The 18,396-nt window shown below is 38.5% G+C and overlaps 1 protein-coding gene across 1 annotated transcript in view; it reads right to left on the bottom strand.

Moving 5' to 3' along the window:
• TRPC4 (transient receptor potential cation channel subfamily C member 4) overlaps positions 1-18,396 on the bottom strand; it is a gene marked incomplete at its 3' end in the record, with an annotated part of 126,363 nt that overhangs the window by 35,730 nt on the left and 72,237 nt on the right. The window lies entirely within an intron of this gene.

The raw sequence follows: 18,396 nt of genomic DNA, 5'->3' as shown, positions 1-18,396 counted from the left end.
AGCACAACTGAGGTCTGCAAACAGTGAAACTTAATTCCACAGCCATGAACAAACTGCTCTCAGTATGTTCCCTGCTAGTTCTCTAAAAATCAGGTTTACATGCTTTAATACTGACAAAACTCTTACAGATGCATTACAAAATGTTTACACAATGTGAACTAAGCACTAGCATTCCCCAGTGTTTCATTAACCCGTGTTACCCACCTATCCTGTGCGATACTTTATGGTCTATCGGTTACAAAGATGAGATTTTTTTTTTTAATATGATCCTTAAAACTGAATTTCACCAAAACAAAGTAAATATTTAATATTTTTCAGATAGCTTTTCAAAGAAGTATATATCAAGCTTTTATGTCATACTTTCCTTTGATCACTAGTCCCTATTTCCCCATTGTTTTCTTTTATAAAGATGACAGAGTAGCAGCACACAAGAGTTGATATAAAAAGCATAGAATAAAAGCAACATATGTATCAAAGAGGGACAGAGTTGCATTAAAAAAAAAAAGAAAAAGAAAATAAGCATTTTCCTTCCGCTACTCTGGTGGTTTTTTGCTGCCCTATCACTCCACTCCTCAGCTGGAGAGGGGAAAGAGAGAAAATAAAAGGAAAGGCTCATGGATCAAGATAAGGACAGGGACAGATCATTCACCAATTGTCATCATGGGCAAAATAGACTCAACCTGGGGCAATTAATTTATTACCCATCAAACCAGAGTAGAATAATCAGAAACAAAATCAAATCTTAAAACCAGCTTTCTCTCACCCTTTCCTTTTTCCTAGGCTCAACCTCACTCCTGAATTCTCTATCTCTGCCCCCACATGGTGCAGGGAGATGAGAATGGGGGATGTGGTCAGTTCCTCCTGTTGTCTCTGCCACTCCTTTCTCCTCAGGGGGAGCACTTCTCACACCCTTGCCCTACTCCACTGTGGGGCTCCTCCCATGGGAGACAGTTCTCCACAACTTTCTACAACATGACTCCTTCCCACGGGCTACAGTTCTTCATGAGCTGCTGCAGCTTGGATCCCTTCCATGGGGTGCAGTTCCTCAGGAGCATTCTGCTCCAGCATGGGTGCTCCATGGAGTCATAAGTCCTGCCAGCAAACCTGCTCCAGCTTGGACTCCCCTCTCTACAGGACTACAGGTCTTGCCAGGAGCTTGGTCCAGTACAGGGTTCCCAGCGTGTCAGTCTCCTTCATGCATCCACATGTTCCAGTGTGGAGTCACCCAGGGGTGCAGGTGGATCTCTGCTCCACCATGGACCTTCATGGGCAGCAGGTGACAGCCTGCCATACCATGGTCTTCCTCACCAGTTGCAGAGGAGCCTCTGCTCTGGTGCCTGGAACACCTCCTGCCCTTCCTTCTCCACTGACCTGGGCGCAGAGTTGTGTTGCTCACACACTCAGACTCTCTGTCTGAAATTGTTCCTGTGCACTTCCTTCCTTCCTCTTCTTAAATCTGCTGTGCCAGAGGCACTACCACCACCAGTGATGGGCTCAGCTTTGGCCAGAAGCATGTCCATCTGGGAGTATCTGGCACTGAACATGGGAGAAAGGGGTAATGTTCTGGCAGCATCTCACTTAAGCAGGCCAGCTATCAAAATCTTGCCATACAAACCCAATACACTTACACACATATGAGTCTATTACATACATACAGTGGATTAAATCATTAGCTGAATGCTTAGTAAAGCTATGCAGAAACTTTTTTCTCTTATTACAAAACTGTATTTTTTCACTAAATAATTTCAGATTTGAACTCGAATCAAATGCACCTATTTTGGGATCTTACATTATTTTGATAATACTTATAACCACAGGAGCCAAGTTCCTTTGGGGATGAAAAACAGGTAACTTCTCAAACTGTTGTAAAATCACTAGGATTACTACTGGTAAAAAATGCTCTTTAGATTGGAATGAAAGGAGAGTCAGCATGCACCTTTCTATATATGTCTGGATCTTGTCAGAATTGATTACCTCAGCCAAATTCAAACCTGGTGTACATTAATGAAATGTCAGAGTGTTTAGTAGAGACAAATTTGCCTACCAGACACTAGCAGTGAAGCTGCCTCTGACTGTTGTGAAAGATAAGAAAATTTACTCCTACTGTAAGGATCTTGAAAATAGCCTTAAAGAAGAGCAACAGAATGTACTCCTCCTATAGAAAAATGCATTCTCAAGGATTCAGGTTGTTTCTTTCAAAGAAAAAATGTCTGGAATAATAGTGTATGTGGTCAGAGCAGATGGTTTCAAAGTTATGATTTTGCCAAGTTTATTTCCTCTAAAATATTTTTCAACTTAATTAGCTTGAGTAGATACAGATAGGTACTTTGCTTGACTAGTGAAAAAGTGCGAGTCATTCCTCAATAAAATATTTTTCATTACTAAATGAATTATTAGATACTAATGGGAATGGGAAGATGCTATGAAAGAAATTACAAATTCCCTCACCTAAAGTAATCAGTGCCTAAGTCTTGCCTGTGCCCCCTTCCTAAACACCCTTGGCCACTCTCACAGCGTTGGGGAGCTAGCTGAAGGAACAGCTGCCAGGAGCTAACAAAGCCTGGTGACACAGGTAGGGGACCTGCTCCTTGCCAAACACAGCTAAAAGGGAATTAATTTTCCTGTTTGCAATGTAGAGAAAATTAAGTAAAAGGCAGGAGTTTTTCCGATGTCCAAATACTGGGCTTCCCTGGGACTGGGCAGACCAGAACTGATCCAGAGGTACCTTATGCCATGAGGAGATCCTTGCTGAATGAACCATCTGGAGAATGCTCCACAACGGGGTGGGCACTGCATTGCTTAGTTGTAATCTTTAAACAGATTAATATGCAAGTGCTAATTGCATATTAACACTTAATGTCAGTGTTACGAGAGAAAGCATTTCTGAGCAGGCTTTTAAAAAATGCCTTGTCTTCTAATACCTGTATTAGATTTTATGGTGTTGGGACTGTGTGGTTAAGTTACAATGTGTCAAGGATGGTGTTCTGAGGCACAGGAAGTTTTTTAGTAAGTGCAAAAAATTTTCAAATCCCAGACACTGAAGAGACAATTTTTAAAGTAAAAATTTCATAAGAAATCAGCAACAACTTTTCTTAAAAATATGACCATGACAAGAGAATTCTAGCACTGGTTGGATCCTCTAAATACAGAAGAAAACTTGCACAGACTATGCATTTGGTATGGCTGGAGTCAGAGGAAGCAGCCCTGGTAATGTGCTTCCAATTACTTGCTTGACACAAAAATCATAAGAAACAACTAATGGTATGGTATGGAGCAAGCATAAAGAATACAATGTCTGCATTTAAAGAGCTGTATTGCATTTGGACACAGTTCTAGTGCCACAGGAAAAGGTCTATAACAGAAAACACAGCACAGTGTGTTTTTCTACAGGTTATATAATGCATTTCTGAAAGGTCCAAGTATTCATGTTGGTGTGTTTTAACAACACATTGGCAGGGTTGGTTAGCAATGTCCTGAAACAACAAAAATATCTGGCTCTTCACTGAAGACTTTTCTTTGTGGTCCTGAGCTTCATTTGCCATATAATATTAACTATGAACCAATCCAAAGTACTTTTTGGATATTTGGAAAATTATCCCAAGTGTCTTGCTGAAATTTCTTTTAAAGTTTAATTGATCAATGAACTGTATGACATTATTAAACATGTCCAAACTAATTCTCACAGATTTGACTACTTTCATTTTTGAGGTCAAGAGATTGTCTTCATATGCTGTGAAATACGGTCAGTAGTTATACCTACATTTATTACATTAGCTAAAAAATGAAGGAAGGTTTTTATCCGGCAAAAGTTATACTCTGATGGAAGAGAAGTGTGCTCAGTGGTGAGCCCTACAGTCTTGTTCTTCAGCTGCCCAGGAAAGGTGAGTTTGTCCCTTCTGGTCCTTGTGGAGGACCAGAGGAAATGAGAGGAAGGCAAGGCGCTCTTTTCATGCTTCATAAGGACATACTTGAGAGCATACAGGAACTGGGGGCAGGGAAACCTTCCTGGGACTCACAGTGGAAATGCTGACCATGTAGCCTGTCTCAGAGACATTACTCACAGGTAACAGTTGAATAGATCAAACAATTTAATCTGTGATTATTTTATTACTGATTCCAAAGTCTTGTTATACTCTTAGTTTATCCACTGAAAAGCCCTTCTCTACATTAAAAAAAATAAGGAAAAGGTCTTAATGACAAAATTCCCTGGTCAACTCACATTTGTTCTATAACAATCAGAAACTTTTCTATTAGAAAGGATGAGTAAAAGTCGATGGAAGAAAGACATGGTCCAGCATAGAATAAATCCTGAATAAATGGAATGGCATTACATATAGGACTATCACATATTAATGCCAAATAGACATGTAAGTCCCCTGATGACTTGGAGATAAAAAATTAAAAACAATTTTGCACAAGTATTTTGTGACTAGCAGAAATAGAAATACTCTGTGACATTAATTTGCCAGTTCTTCATTGCCTATGCCAAAATATTTTCACTGCAGTATGATTTTCTTCCTTAATTGGAGAGATTGGAGGTATTCTTTTACTATTCTTGAGTATCTTTTGTACTGTCAGTATTATGTTATTTGACTTTGATATTGTCTCTACATAATTAGCAATCAGCAAGTTTATATTTTCACATTATGATGGCTTCCAGCAGTTTGTAATTACACCAGGGATTTTGCTACATGATTATTCCCAATGTTACATCTTAGTCTGCCCATATGAAAATGTTCTGGTATTCACTCTCTTAGTTGTCTTGCTGGGAATTGGCTCTTCCCTGAGACCGTTGAAAAACAGAAATTCACAGCACCAACAAAAATAATCTGGTATAAATAATAATACAGACTGGTTCTAGTGTTATCCAAACATATATGTAACACAGAATTAAATTTTCACTTCTGATTAAATCAGGTTTTGCTAGAATACATCTCTCAGTCAATGAAATTATGAAGAAATAACACAACTGATACTATTAACTATATATGGTCTTTAAAGAAATAATAATTTTATAAATAATATATCATCAGAATATGCTGTTAGCTCTATACCATACCACAATGTTACCTACAAGTATTTATTTCATTGTATTATGAAATACAAAAAGATATAAAAAACCTCCACTTGTAACAAGGTGCTCATTTTTACATTTATAAAAGCAGTGTAACAAAATTTGAGGTCCAAATTCAGTTCTCATTCTGACATCAATAGGTGGTTGAGTATGTTATATAAAAAAGGATGTAATTTGTCATCTAGAAATGAAAGCTGTCAAAGAAAATTTGTTTCCTTTCTGACATATACAAGGGAGTTATGCTGTAGCACAAAGAACTATCTCTGATAGCATTCTCTAAAAGATGAATGACATTAATGACTTTTTTTGAGGAAGAAGTAGCTGAAAACATTTATCATAGACTTTCTTATTAATACATTTTTGAAGTCATAGCCAGATTCTCTGTTGTGCTGTGCTGTAGTGCCATTACAAACACATTGTTAGGAAAGGTTTGCTCTGGGGTCTGCTGCTTTGTCACACACACTTCCCAGTGGCTGTGCTCCCATTTGAGAAGACTCAAGCTCAATTGCTTTTTATTCCTCTAGAACACTTTACTTTTCATATTTTATAAATTTTCACAGATATTTAATGAAACGTTAACTCTTCTATTTAGTTTAACTTCAAATTCACATGTCAGTATTTTCTATCTATTGGTTGTGAAAAGCATTGGCACTAATGACAGATTCAAGTCCCAATCTCCCTAAGAAGACTCCTAAATTTGGTAGATTGTTTCTCCCTTTAGAGATGTCACTGCATATTCTTTTCTATATCTTCCCCCAAAGGCTGTAATTGAGAATTTCAGCGCTTATTCTGTGAGGACTGCTTCATTAAGACAAACAACATTTAATTGCAATTTAAATGCTTTAATGTTATTGACTTGATCAGCTCTACATTTTCCTTTCCAAAAGTAGGGACCATGTTCTGGATTCCTTTGGGTACCGTTATACTGATTATTTTCTGCCTCAGGACAGAAAGCCTGATTCCTGTACCAAATCCTATTCTCAGGTCCTTCCCATCCAAATGTTGTGCCAGCTGGAGCATGCCATCTCAACAATCATGATTCATGCTGGATGCAAACCACTGGTCAACTTTTACGCAGCTCTTTCTGCTGCTGTGTTCTTAAGGGGACCAGTGAGCTCACTTGGTGTTGTGGTTTAACCCCAAGCTGGCAACAAAATACCACAGAGCTGCTCACTTACCACCCCATTCCTCTCAGTGGGTGGGGGAGAAAATTGGAAAAAAGTAAAAAACATGGGTTGAAATAAGAACAGCTGAACAGTTGAACTAAAGTAATATAAATCAACAACAACAATAATGATAAAGGAAAAGAGAGAGAGGAATAAACTCAAGAGAGACAGGTGATGCACAATGTGGTTGCCCACCCACAGCTGAGTGCCGCCCAGCCCATCCCAGAGCACAGACTGGCCCCACCTAACCAGCCTCCCCCAGTTTATATACTGGCATGACATTCTGAGGTATGCAATATCCTTTTGGCCAGTTTGGGTCACCTGTCCTGGCCATGCTCCCTCCCAGCCTCTGTGCACCTGGCCACAGGGAGAGCACGGGACACTGAGATGTCCTTGGCTTATAGGGTGAGCACTGCTCAGCAACAACCAAAACATCAGTGTGTCACCAACATTATGGTCATACCAAACCCAGAACACAGCACTGCACCAGCTGCTAAGCTGAACATTAACTCTATCCCAGCCAAAACCAGGACACTCAGGATCAGAGCACTAGATGACACCACCTTGTACATGATCAGGGCAACCTGAGTCACATCAGATCCCTGTAGCGGAGCAAATTCACCGCACAGATGTCCCCATCATAAAATCCAGAGTTTGCATTCCTTTCGCAAAGAGTACAATGCAATTCCAGGAGGTTTTATTTTAGTTATTCTATTTTGTAACTTCAAATATGAGGAGGAAGGAAACAAAAGGAAAATAGAAAAGTAAAAACTGAAATGCTTTGTTAAAAAGAATTAATGGCATTGCAGTTTTTAGTATTTAAAATTTCTCATTTGCTACATCAACACAAGCAGAAGCTCTTACTTTGATTCATTACTCCTTCTCAGTAAAATGAATCAGTACAGAAAAAAAACCCTATTAAATATCTATTAAATAAGCCAAGACTTATCTATAATTGCAGTGATTCTGATTAATTGCTTAGAAAAGGCAATGGCAACTAAAACTAGAATGCAGTTGTTAGGAACCAGCTGTGCATGAATAGCTTTGTTACGCTTCCCAGTAGTAAAGGAAAATGAATCAGTTATTTGGCTTTGGGATGATTGTGCAAAATAGCTCAAAACTTCAGAATTGTGATGTTGGTATAATACTTCTAGCTCCCACACTGGGAAAGTGTTAGAACCGCCATAATTCAAGACATTTTTTGTTGGGAAAAACAATTGCTGAAGCCCTGTAAGGATCAAAAGAGAAAAAAAAATATGAGCTTGCTTCTGTTATACTGGATCCTTGCTCTTGCACACCTAGCTGGAGTATTTCCATGCATAGCAAGCAAAAATTAAAACTGATATTTCTAAGTAAAGTCTGGCTTTTTGGACAGAATAACCCTGTGCAACAGTGCAAGCTAGAATTCACGGTCTAGGGAGTAACTTTGCAGAAAATACCTGGGGGCTCTGCAATTTGTGGCAAAACATTAGAGTTTGGTATCTCAAAAACCTGGAGTTACTCTCACTGTTATTTTAAAGATGTCTGAAACTGATGGTTACTTTCATGGTGAAGAACAAGATGAGGAAGGAATCAATAAAAAGCCCATTTTAATTGAGAATTACATAAGTATCACTTTTAAGGAAGTTCAGGCCTCATCTACACTGTAAAAATCAGTGTCTGAGACTGAGCATTTGACCCCACTCATCCCCACTACCTATTATCTCTTGCCTGGCTCCATTTTTTATTTCTCCAGACAGGTTTGTGCAAGGCAAATCTGCAACTTTTTGAAGCCTGAATACAAATCCTTTAGCATCACTCAGTCATCCCATCAAGCTATGGTCTGCTTGCATTTAGCAGTACAGGCAGCCTTTCAAAGACCAGTTCCTCGCTCAATATTTTATTGATTTTTACATTATACATTTCTGTGATAGACTGGTGTTTCTAAAACTTATTGCATGCTTCTAGTAACTGGATAATTCTGGGGATGTTTTTGTTTGGCCAGATTCCACAGCATTCTCTTAAGGAGATAGGACATAATACATTGGCTTGTACTACCAGGAAAAAGAATACATTTTCTTTTAAAGTTTGGAAGAAATTGATCATTTGTTAAAAGCTAGAGGTGGAAGAAGAATATGTGGAAGAATATAAACAAAGTTTTTTTCAGTCCCTGAAGGTTTGAGGCTACATTCTTCCTCGACAAATCAAAGGCAATTTGCTCAGTGTCAGAGAAATATACTTCATAGGCTGTTGTCACTGCCTATATGTCACATGCCCTGGCCTCTGCTCCAGCAAGTCATAAAGGGTACATTTCTAAGAAAGAGCCGCCCTTTAATCTTTGTGAAAGATACTAGTACTCTGAAGAAATATTTTCTTTTGCTTTTTTTTTTTACTCTTCTGTGATGTTTCCCAATCATAAGCTTGAAAGCATGATTCTTTAAACCGAAATTTATTTGAGAGTCAGTGATACATTGCAATTAAGAATAAAGAAACTTATTGTATAATAAAACATAAGTGAGTACAGAGAGTAAAAAGCCCAAGTAAACATAGAAAAACCCCTGAAGCTCCTATGTGGCATGCAATTTAAATTTAGATCACATGTGTCGTTTTACGATCCTATATATTACATACAGGATTTAACAAAATCAGATGAGTTGAAGACTTCTGCTGGGGTCCACAGAGGCCATTCTGGCCACAGAGGTCATCCTGATCACTTCTGCTGGGATCCACAGAGGCCATTCTGGCCTCCACAGAGGCCATTCCTGAGCTGGGAACATCCTGAGCTAATGTTATCGTCAGTCATCTTTTTCTCCACAAAATCCAGCCTGCATGTGTAAAGGTCTCTTAGTAATATCATCAAACACTGTAGTCAGGATGCAAAACATCTTCTGTACCACATAACCCTTTTAAATTTACACCCAAATTACCTACTTGCTGAGGTTGTGGTGGTGAGACTCCAGTGTCTCTTTATTACTTACTGCTGCCCACTCTGTGCCAGTTAGTACCAACCCTGACAGAATCCATTGCTCTCCCAAATCCACCCATTATCAACACAAAAAAATTGGTGATTTCTTCAGCATCCAAATGCTTCAGTGAGGTGCTGAGAGGAATGGCAGCCAAAAACTCCACACTTCATAACTAAAATGTACAGTAAACTAAATTATATTGTAATTGTGCAGGGAAACAGCTGCAGCACTCTCAAAGATTTAACTGCAAACTCCTTTTTTGCTTTATTCTAGAACTTCAAAGATAATCCAACACCAGTGTTTTAATGTGGGGAATTTTAGACACTCCAACAAGGGATCTGACATACAAACACTTTAAGTCTCTAACCTTGACAGCTCACAAAGGTAAAAACTCACCTCCTCTTTGGAAAAAGAAGACTTGATGGCGGATATATTATCACTACTGCTTGGAGAAAATGTCTTTCTTTCTCTGAAGTACTGAGCTTTCTAAGCTTGTTACAAACCCCAGCTTTTCCATGGAAACTGAGGGAGGATAGAAGCCAAAGGACCCAAGGCTGAGAGAATAATATTTATGTTTTTATTGGCAGAGTATTTATATTGGCAGTGTTACGATGGGTCAATTTACATTGATTGCATTTGTAAAGGAAGGAAAGCAGTAAGGAAGGGAACTTCTTTTCCTTAATTTTCTTTTTGAAAATTATAGGATAATAATTTTCACCTAAATGTTTTGAAATGAATAATTATATCTGTTGAAAAGTTGGTTTATGAAGAATAGTATAAATTTGCTAAATAATTCACTGTTTAATTATGTTGTTGGTTTCACTACTTTTTTATTTCCTAATATAAGTATTTGTGGTTTTTTCCTGTGAAAAGAATATCTGAAAACTGAACACTTTGTCATTCTATCTTCTGATGCAGTAAATAATTTTATAGTGATCCACCCTTTTCCTTCCTCAGTCACTTGAAAATTCATATTGCTTGATGACTTCCAACTCATTGAGCTATTTGGGAAGTTAACTATCCCCGGAGTACTGCTGCAATATTAATTAGAACAAAAATACTGTTTCTGAACGCTGAAAACCTATTTAGGGTTTTTCTTTAATGCTTTCAGCAGAAATGCCAGGCTATATACTGGCAAACACATATGAGAAAGACTAAGGTGGGCCAGATTCCTTAACACCACAGGAGAAGAGAGGCAAGTATGTGTCATCCTCTGGGCACTTGATGACAGAGACTACCCAGCACACCGGCTACAGTGCGTATGTCCCCTCAGCTCCTGTCATAAGATCACAGAAAACCCAGTCCAGAAGGGACCTCAGCAGGGAGTGAGCTCCTTCTTTTGCTTTGCGTGCATGAGTGGCTTCTGCTTTATTTATTAAACTGCCTTTATCTTAACCCATGGGTTTTCTCAATTTTACTCTCCTGATTCTCTCCCCCATGCCACTGGGGGAGAGTGAGCAAGCAGTTGCGTGGTGCTTACTTGTCAGATGGGGTGAAAACACAACAGGTATGTTTCCCCAGCTGAAAGTTGCACCAGAAAAGCAGGACAACCTCAAACCAATATAGCCCTAAGTATTGTTTGACCATCATTCGTGCACTATAATTTGCAGATCATACCTGAAAAGATCAGTCTGAAAAGAAAAAGTGCTCCTCTTGCCAGGCTACTTTTTTCAACGTTTAGTACAGGACAAGTTTTTTTTTTCATAGCCAGGTTAGGAAGATATAACCCTAATTTACTATGAAAACAATTATTTCTCCTCATTGAAGTGTTATTATGCTACTTACTTTTAATATGATTTGACTAACACATTTTTATTGAGAATAAGGCCATATGCAGTGAAAGAAGGTATTTTTTTCTCTGTATATAAAAGCATTATCCTTTATTTCAGGACTTTGACTGATTTTGAATAAATTTACTAAACGTTTCAGCTTTGGAAATAATGATGAAAAAGTGTCTCAACCCAAGTGCAATCTTGCAGGCTGTCATAGCTCTAACAGTTTTCTCTTGCAAAACTTTCCATCTGATCTTCAGCATCTTTATGTAGAATTGAGGATTTTTCCCTCAGACCAAAACTCTGAAATGCAGCTTTGCATCATGCTTACTTCTCCAGGCAGATCCTTAGATCATACAATGCATTATAAGGGACTCCTGTAAACAGGTTCACCATTTCATCTTAAGGACTTCTTCTGGGTCTCAGAGAAACAGAATATCAAGACTTAAAAAAATAGTCACTCTTAGTTATCTTCCAGAAATTATATGCTACTCTTTTTAGCCTGTATAACACATCTAGTTGTCCTTTGTCACCTCTAAAATAATTGCAAGCAAGATAGGTAGTGACAAAAATTATTTTGGTCTCAGATGGCTTGAGTTGCCTGGAAATGTCTGTCTCTTCCCATCAATGATGAAGAAACCCAAGGCTGGGCTGCTGACATAGGTACCGTAGTTGAAAACCTGAGGCAGTGTGGAATGAGTCAGAAATTCACAGCACAAGCACACTACAGAAAGGGCTATTTCTAGTTTCTTTCTGTGTGCTATTAAGAAGGCAGAAACAAACACCTGAAATAATTTTATTAATAATATGTCAAACTATTTTACATGATGTTACACTTTCAGCTTGTCGTAATATCAAGTGCCATGTAACCGAGTCATGTCTTTTTGTGAATCTTGACAGAGCTGCTAGTAAAGCCCTTTGGGTCAGTTTTAGAACAACCTCTAATTTACACAACTGCATTACCCTCATAATTAAACATTATTGTCTTTCATGCTCAGCAGGCAGAGTAAAACATGTCCTCTTCATCCACCTAAAAAACCTAACAAGCCAGACCTTGTACTTGACCAACACAGCATAGGCATGTTGTACTCTGCAGACCTTCAGTAATTTCGACTTTCTCAAGATCTGCATTGGTCTTTCTCTCCCACAAATGTTAAAGACCCTCACATTTATCCAATACTACTCGGGAATGAAACACACTCAAAGAATAAAAGCCATGATTTGATATAATAATGTAATAACATGGCAGGCGATGTTCAACTCTAGATTTCTTTTTTCTATACATATGTATTCACCTTGGCTTTTCCCAGAATGTTCTCCCAAACGTTTAGAAAAATCCTTCCTTATCAAGTCCTTTCTAGTTTGCAAGTGCTCACCGACAAGTGTGACTATATTCTCCATAATAAAAGAGTTTTCAATTTCCTGAAATCTTTTCTTAAAATGTCTTATTTCTGTAAAATGAGATCTCAAGAACCAATATATTTCAACCCTGAAGAATATTGTCCTAGTATTTATAGAAGAAAGCCAAGTGTCTCTTCAAGGAGGACTTGTTGACAGTTTTGTGTAAACATTTTCCTTCTTCGAAAAGTACCCTAGAAGTTCAAATGCCAGCACTCAAAATTGAACCCTATAGGACTTTCAAAATGCAAATTTCACTTTGTAAAACCACTGCCATATTGAATATCTCTCCTAAATTTTCTACTTTAGTTCCTGGAGCTGGAAAATTTAGAGAGTAATATTCTGTAATCAGCTGAATATATGTATCTCTGAACTCTTTGGAGGCACAAGAGTGAGTTCATCTAACAAACATTTTTTTTCTCATAAACCTTTTGTTTGACAATGGGTGCACATACTGAGGGAGGCAATGGACGAAGACACCCTTTGCTATTTTATCTTGATAGCTAAGGCTTACACTAAATGAAGGAAGGGGTAAGGAGGGAAGTGAAGATTTCTCTGCGGACATCTGGTGGAACAATGAAAAGATAGATTAAAAGGATGAGCAGACAGGCCTAACACAAGTTTGCTTTAGCTGTCTTGTTCTATTGTTCAATAAACACTCAATGGAGAGAGCCAGGCATTGGAAAAAATGGTGCTGCAACAGCATGTAGAACCTTCACTGTCAGCATGTTCAAATGTGCCTCAGTCACTCTTATTTTAGGCCAGTTAAATCTAGTTCAGGCTAGTTAGTTTTTGGACAGAAGGACAGAACACTTTGTGACATGGTCCTAAATCTACCCAGGGTTTGCAGGCAAGCTTGCAGGCGCATTAGCAGGGACTCCTTCAAACCAACTTCTGCTGCTGCCCGTCTCAACAGAAGGTTTGTGCACTGCTGGTTAGGGGTTTGCACTACTGGTTTTTCCTGTTTGAGGCAGATATCCCAGCAAGATTTCTTATAATGAAGATGCAGAAAAGCAATTGAAATGAGAAATTTCCATTACACTTCATTAACAGAAAGTTTAGTCTTTGAGTTAATTACTTCCATCAAGTGTTTGAAACAAAAAGTCGCTGATCTTAGTTCATGAATAGTTTAACTAGAACTGTGATGAGAGGTGTAGCATATAGCATTTAAAGGTTATTGATGACTTCTGAGACATCATTAATTACTTATTGCTGAAATTAATTTCCCCTTATGTGGGCTCTGTGCCTACAGAATTCAAAGTCTCTGTTACCACAGGGTAGAAATTGCAGTTGATGCAGTAAATTGTCGAACTTGCTTCTAATTTTCAATGCCTGGTGAAGTAATTCTTCTAAATGAAGCACACTGTTTCCTTTTCCAGCCACAGAAGCAGAGAGAAATGTCTCTGGAATGAACTTTGACGCCTTATCTTGAACAGACAGGATCTCCCTCTGTGCATACCTCTGTCTATTGACTGTATAAGGAATTTGTTCACATATTCTAGGAAAATTGCTTCACCACAACCAAATGCTGTATTAAGCAGATGTGACCTGTGATTTAGGAACATTTTTTCCTAGCAGCAATAAGTACATCCTCCAGAGGGACACCTACATCTCATTTAGTTCTGCTTGGCTAGATGACCTTCTTCTATAACAAGGTGACCTGAAGGGAAGGCTGTTGGTATCTGCCCCCTGGACTTCAGTAAAACCACTTCCCACAGTGCTCCTGCTGGAGAAACTGGAAGGTCATGGCCTGGATGGGAATACCCTTCATGGCTTAAAAAACTGTTCAGATGCCTGGGCCCAGAGAATAGTGGTGAATTGCATTACATCCAGTTGGTAGCTGGTGACTAATGGGACTGGTGCTCAGTGCTGGGGCCAGTCCTATTTAACATGTTTATCAATGATCTTGATGAGAGTATTAACTGCACCCTTGGTCAGTTTGCAGAAGACACCAAGCTGGGACAGAGTGCTGCTCTGCTGGAGAACAGGAAGATTCTACAGAGGGATCTGTAAAAGCTGGATCGATGGATTGAAGCCAATGGCATGTGGTTCAACAAGGCTGAGAGCCAGGTCTTGCACATGTGTCATGACAACCCCAGGCAGCGCTGCAGGCTGGGGGCAGAGTGGCTGGGAAGCTTCCCAGTGGAAAAGGACCTTGGGGTGCTGTTGAACAGCAGTTGAACACGAGCCATGTGAGTGCCCAGGTGGCCAAGACAGCCCTGTCCTGTGTCAGCCATAGCGTGGCCAGCAGGAACACGGCTGTGATTGACCCCCCTGTACTCAGCACTGACGAGGCCTCAAATCCTGTACTCAGTTTTGAGCCTCCTTCTACTGGAGGAAGGACATTGAGGTGCTGAAGTGTGTCCAGAGAAGGGAAATGGAGCAGGAGAAGGATGTAGAACATGTCTCATGAGGTGTGGCTGAAGGAACTGGGGTTGTTTAGCCTGGAGCGTAGGATGCTGTGGTGAGGTGGAGGTCAGCCTCTTCTTCTAAGTAATGAGTGATAGAGGGAATTACCTCAAAGTGCTCTGGGGAAGGTTTCAGTTGGATGTTGGGAAAAATTTCTTCACCAAAAGGCTAGTAAAGAACTGCAACAGGATGCTCAGGGAAATGGCTGAGTCGCTATCCCTGGAAGTATTCAAAAGACATGTATATGTGACACTGAGGGACATGGTTTAGTGGTGGACTAAGCAGTGCTGGGTTAATCATTGGAATTAAAGTCTTTTTCCAACTGAAAGGATTCTATAACCAACTAGAAGAAGGCTTTGTATGTGTAGCAGATAATCTACTCACCTAATTCATAGTATTTAACAATCTGTGGATTTCTTATCTATAAACATGGAGACTTTTACATTATTTACAAAGCAAACATATTACCTAGTTTAGAGTACCTGACTCTAGCATGGAAAAATGTTTGTCAAATTTTTTGAGTACTACAGCTGAGAGTCTGCAGAAATGGGTCTTCTGGAGACACAGACCCAAACGTGTATATTTCACTCCTCTCAGTTATGCAATTCCTAGACTAAACATGTCTTCCTTTGGTGTCAAAAATGTCCAAATATTATCAGAGTCTGGTTTTTGTGAGGTTTTGTTATTTTTTTACATGGAGACTTCTGAGTGCACCTTTGCAGCCTTTTGACAAATACTCATATACACAGTGACTTGCTACACATGGCCACTGTGTTTCTGCTTATGTTCAGGTGTGGGTTAATCTTAAACACAGAACAATCCTGAAGATGTTGTTTTTCCAAAGTCATCCGTGCTTACAGAGTCAGCAGTTCATGTTTTTGCATCTGAAAGGCTTTTAATGAGCAATTCATTATAATTAAACATTAGAGACATTATTAAGAACAGAGCAACTTTTCATTATAGTAGTTTAAATTATTTTCGCTAGGAATTGCTAAATTAGTTTTGAAAATCAGTAATTCTTGCTTTCTATCATGCCTATACTGGTTTCTGTAATAATGATATGGATGATATTAGCTATAAGAATTTAATTGGCAAACATGTTACAGTCCAAGTGGATTTACAAGTAACTGCAGACAAACAAAATCCTTTATTTCATTGAAATGAAGTGTTTAGACACTGACATGAAAGAACAGATTTGAAATGATTAGGCATGTTTTCATTGAAAATTTCAATGAATTTTTGACATTATTATAAAACATTTTCATTTCACTGAGACTGTATTTTGCATAGAAAACTAAGAAGAACTGATGATTCTGTTTTAAAAAGTCCTCTTTTGAGCAGAAGCAAACAGATGGTTTTTATTATCAAAACCAAACAACTTTTTTTTTTATCTTTCAGCATCACTTTCCTAGAAACATTGAATTGATCCAGAAAATCTGAATATCACCTTATTGTATTTAGTGTTTAACTTAGTTTGAAGCTGATTTCCCTGAAACATTTTCCTTGAAATTCTTTCTAGTAAGGCCTGAACTCTTGTTAATTCTTTAAATACATCAAATTGTTAAACCCACTCCCTTTTTCACTCTGCCTTTTGCTAGTACCCATTCTGCAGCTGCTCAAAACCCCTGAAGGAAAAAACATGTCCTGCCCCTGGGAAGAGAGAGCATCTAGAGGTCCAACTAGAGCTATTTGGGAGAGTTTTAGTAGTTAAATAGCTGCATGTCTAGTAAACAGGGAGAGAAAGTAAAATTTAGAAAATTTTTAATCAAACCTTTAAAAAAGTTAATTCAGGATCAGAAAAACTTTAGAAAACTTAGTTCTGGCTTCTTTAGATAGGTCTCAACATGACACATAACACTGGATGGAAGCTAGATAAACTATGCATTTACTTCAGGTTTTATAAGAAAAAAGCAGAAAAAACCTTATTAAAATCTTTCCAGACTGCTAATTTGAAATGGGCAGAATTTAATCTCTTTACATCCTATTTACAATGTAAGGTATTCCAAATTTACCAGAGATTGTGTATTTGTTGAGGAAGAGAATGATGATCAGCATAACCTAAGAATGGAAAAAATAAAAAAAAAGGAAAAAAGTGAACCCAACCCAAACCAAACCAGCCAGTGCTCATTAGAGAAGTGAGAGAGAAAAAATCAACAGTTACATACTTAAAAATTCCTATTTCTTCTGTTTTGATATGAGAATGTCTAATATCAAAACAAAATAAGACAGTACTACCAATAATTATAACCTCATCCTCTTACTGTATTTGAGCTTATGGGGCATTTAACATGAGGCAAAAATGAAACAGAGATATAAAAGACTAGTATAAGTATTTAAATCACACTGGTTAAACTTGCAGTGAAACCAGATGATATTGATTCAGCCTATTAATCTCCCCTTCCTTATTTCACATGTAAGTGAGCATTGTAGTAAGCACTTTTTCAAATCTTTGTAGTTGTTTGCTTAATCCATAAACACAACCAAAGCTAAAACAAAGTTAACTGAATAGTGAGAGAAACTGGGTGTTTGCTGTGATATCTCTTTTGAAAACTCTGAATATGTATGACAACAAACCACACATTTTGCAATGAGTGGAAAAGATGACTATTTACTAATCACTAAAGAGAGCTACTATTCTCTTCTATTTGATTGCATTGCTGCACCAGAGGTTTGAAATTAATTTGAACTCAGATTTGCTTGTGAACCACATAGGGAGTTTGGGATTGGCCTTCTACAGCCTTATGTGGAGCTGCAGTTAATTCAGATAACATGTTAATTTGATTCAGAAACCAGGGAAACTTATTTCTCACTGCTCATTGTGTGCTTAGAATCTACCACAATGAACTTGTGGCAGCCTTCATAAAACCAAACTCTTCCTTACTTGAGACATTATTAAACAGCTGGTAATTGGACAACAAAATATCTGTGGCCAGTGCAGGGTGGCAGTGTAACTTCAGGGAACTTTGTTTGTTGTTGGTTGTAGCCCAGGCAACAGTAGGTGTCAGAAACAGGCAGCACCAGCTTCTTTACTTACAGTTAAATGGCACCAGTGGTGCAAAATGAACAGAGAAAAAATAGCACCTTGGATGTTCTGTCCCATGGGTTATGCTACATAACCCCACCTATTCTGGCAGATACTCCCCTGGTTCTGCCCCATAACTCTGAACAGATATTATCCACAGTCTTGCCAGACATTATCCTGCAAGGTAAACTTGAGACTATAAATTTTTCAACCTCATTAGTTATTAATAAAGAAGACCGATGATTTTATCAGAGAAGTTTCTTTGTTGATAATACACTGTAGGTTACCTCTGACCTGACTCCATGGAATGAGAATCGATACCACTGAGATGCCTTCTGACAGTACATGAATGAGAATCACAGTATTATGGCAAGTGTGAAAGGAATGGAGATGCAGAAATGAGCAACTTTCACTGTGGAGGACCTCAAATCCAATTAGCATAATGTTCTTGGTTTGTGGAAGGCCCACTTCAGCAGCAAAGTGGAGAACACAGAGAGCTCTAAAAATAAATGTACATTCTTAATTTCCACAAATACAGGGAGATACCAGGGGCTTGCAGACCACTACACAAAGCACTGCTTAATCATCTGAATTTCAAGGGACTTTCTCT

This window comes from Fringilla coelebs (genome assembly GCF_963513975.1).
Source record: "Fringilla coelebs genome assembly, chromosome: 2".
Taxonomy (NCBI): domain Eukaryota; kingdom Metazoa; phylum Chordata; class Aves; order Passeriformes; family Fringillidae; genus Fringilla; species Fringilla coelebs.
This window is presented reverse-complemented; position numbering and strand designations above follow the sequence as displayed.